The sequence below is a fragment of the Canis aureus genome, chromosome 17, assembly GCF_053574225.1.
Source record: "Canis aureus isolate CA01 chromosome 17, VMU_Caureus_v.1.0, whole genome shotgun sequence".
Classification (NCBI taxonomy): domain Eukaryota; kingdom Metazoa; phylum Chordata; class Mammalia; order Carnivora; family Canidae; genus Canis; species Canis aureus.
Genome location: NC_135627.1, coordinates 57,299,733 through 57,303,462, shown reverse-complemented (window position 1 = coordinate 57,303,462; position 3,730 = coordinate 57,299,733).

Sequence of the window (3,730 nt, the reverse complement as noted above, 5' to 3'; positions counted from 1 at the left end):
ATCAGAAAATGTCCATACTACCCAAAGCTATCCTCAGATTTCATATAATCACCAAAGACCCCAAACACCCAAAGCAATTTGGAAAAAGCAAAAACAAAGCTGGAGATATCACAATTCCAATTTCAAGATAGATTTCAAAGCTATAGTAATCAAAACAGCATAGTACTGGCACAAAAACAAATAGATCAAAAGAAAAGAACAGAAATCCCAGAAAAAAAAATCCCACAATTATATGGCCAATTAATCTAAAGAACCTACAGTGAGGAAAGACAGTCTGTTCAACAAAGGGTGTTGGGAAAACTGATAGAACATGCAAAAGAATGAAGCTCGACCACTTTCTTACAACATACACAAAAATAAACTCAAAATGTATTAAAGACCTCAGTGAGACCAAAAGCCATAAAACTCCTAGAAGGAAATATAGGCAGTAATCTCTTGACATCAGTTTTAGAAACAATTTTCTAGATATATTCTCTGAGGCAAGGGAAACAAAAGCAAAATAAAAAGCTTTTGCACAACAATGGTAATCATCAACAAACAGAAAACTCAACTTACTGAATGGGAGAAGATATTTGCAAATCACATATCTAATAAAGGGTTAATATCCAAAATACATAAAGAAAAACAAGTTAACATCAAAAAAGCAAATGAAATTAAAAAGTGAGCGGAGGACTTGACATCTGTCCAAAGGCAACATTCAGATGGCCAAAAGACATATGAAAAAATGTTAAAACATTACTAATCATTATAGAAAAAGCATATCAAAATCACAAGGAGATATCACCTTGACTCTATCAGAGGATATTATCAAAAAGACAAGAAATAATAAGCATTGGTAAGGAGGTGAAGAAAAAGGAATGCCTCTACACTGTTGGTGGGAACTTAAATCGGCATAGTCACGGGAGAAAACAGTATGGAAGTTCCTTTAAAAAATTAAAAATAAAAATACCATATGACCCAGTAATTCCACTACTGGATGTTTACAAAAAAAAAGTAAAAATACTAATTCGCAAACATGTCACATGCCTATGTTTATTGCAACACTATTTACAATAGCTAAGATATGGGAACAACCCAAGTGTCTGTCAATAGATGAATAAAGTGGCATAGATATACCATGGAATAGTACTCAGCCATAAAAAAAGAATGGGATCTTGCCTTTTGCAGCAATATGGATGCATGGAGAGTGCATAATGGTGAGCACTGAGTAATGTAAAGAATTATCCAGTTATATTGTATGCTCCAAGCTAGTACAACTCTGTTATGTTAATTACACCTTAATTAAAATAAATAAAATGTTCTGGATGTCAAATATGATTATATTTCCACTATTAAAATACTTTACCACAGGAGAAGAAAACATACTTCTTTTTAAAATTTTTTTAAATTTTTTTAAGAAAACATACTTCTTAATATTTTGAGCCACTTTATTGAGGTGTGATTGATATAAAAAAAGTAATACATATTTAATGTATACAACTTGATAAGCTTTGAGACAAGTATATATTCATAAAACTATGACTACCATCTGTGTAATAAACATATCATTTCTAAAATTTTTCTCTAGCCCTTTTTTTTTCTTTTTTTTTTTTAGAACTTTTTTTTTTTTGCTACCCTCTTAGCAAAATTTTAAAAATACAATGCAGGACTCTTAACTATGCTGTACAGTTAAATCTTACTGTAGGCCTTACTTTGTACAACTGAAAATTTTTACTCTTTAATACCTTCCCAGTTTCCCATCCCTCAAGGCCCTAACGATCACCATTCTACACTCTGCTGCTATGAGTTTGAATATTTCAGATTCACCATGTAAGTGGTATTTTACAGTATTTGTCCAGCTTTTTTTCACTTAACGTAATGTCCTCCAGGGTCATCTAGGTTATTACAAATGGCTGAATTTCCTTTTTTTTAAAGGCAGAATAATATTCTATATTATGTTTATGTTACATCTTCTTTCTCCATTCCACTGTTATGGAAATTTAGAATATTTCCATGTGTTGGCTATTGTCGGGTATGCTGCGACTAACAGGAATTCAGAAGGACAGGACATGGACATCTCTTCAAGATACTCATTTAAATTCCTCTGGAAATATACTCAGAATTGGGATGGCTGGATCTACTGGTCATAGTTCTACTTTAATTTTTTGAGGAATCTCCATACCATTTTCCACAGTGGCTACATCCACTTACATTCCACACAGCGTACTGGGGTTCCTTTTTTCCACACCAACACTTGCTAGCTTTTATATATATGTAATTATATATGTAACTCCATATATATTTAATGATATATCAGGGTATTATATGACTAAATATATATGACACAATATATAATAATATAACTCATATTTTATACACACACACACATATCATCCTAGCAGGTATGCGGTCATATCTTGTGGTTTTAATTTGCATCCTCTTTATGATTACTGATGTTGAGCATGTTTCATACACCTGTTGGGCACCTGAATATATACTTCTTAGAAGACAAGGATATATTCAGTCCTTTTGCCTATTTTTTGAGTTATCTGGGTGGGTTTTTTGCAGTTGTAGGTTCTTTGTTTGCTGTTGGTTTGTAAAAGCTCCTTATATATTTTGGATATTCACCCTTCAGCAGGTATATGGCTTATAAATGTGTTCTCCCATTCTTTGGGTTGTCTTTTCATTTTGTTGACTGTTTTCTTTGCACGAAGCAGTTTTATGATTTGATGTAATGCTACTTGTTTAGTTTTTGCTTTCATTGCCTATGCTTTGGGCGTCATATCCAAAACTCATTGCCATGACCAATTTCAAGAAAGCTTCTCCTTATGTTTTCTTCAAAGAGGTTTCAGGTATCACATTTTAGTCATGTATCTATTTTGGAATTGACTTTTGTGTGTCATGGAAGAAAAGGGTCCAGTTTCATTCTCTTGCATGTGTATTCAGTCCTCACTTCCCCCACCCCAGAAACATTAATTGAAAAAACTACCTTACCCGTACTGTATTCAACCTTGTTGGAGGTCAGTTGAGTGTATATGTAGGGGATTATTTTTGAGCTCCCCATTCTATTCCATTGGTCTATGTCTATTTTTGTGCCAGTCATATTGTTTTAATTATTATAGTTTTGTAGCATAATTTGAAATTAGGAAGAATGATCCTCCAGCTTTGTTTCTCTTGTCCAAGATTGCTTTGGCTATTGTTTTTTGTTTGTTTGTTTTTGTTTGTTTGTGGCTCCTTACAGACTTCAGGATAGATTTTTTTCTATTAGTACTTCTATAGGGATTTCATTGAATCTATAGATCACTTTGAGTAGCATGGACATTTTAAAAGTATTGAGTTTTCCAATTTGTGAGCATAATGTCTTTCCATTTGTTTGTGTCTGCTTTATTTCATCAGCATTGTATAGCTTTTAGTGTACATCTCTTTCACCTCTGTGGTTAAGTTTATTTCTAAGTATTTCATTTTTCTTTTTGATGCTATTGTAAGTGGGATTGTTTTTTGGGGGGGTGTTTTAGTTCTAAGTTTGATCATCACCATTTTTTTCTATTTCTTTTATATTCTCTATTTCATTTCTGCTCTAATCTTTTTTCTCAAGTTTTTATGTAAATTCTAATTAGTTAACACAGTGTAATATTAGTTTCAGGGGGTACAGTGTGAGTCAATGGTTCTATACAACACCTGGTGCTCATCATAAGTGTACTCCTTAATCCCCATCACCTATATAACTTATCCTCTCATCCCTCAACCCCCC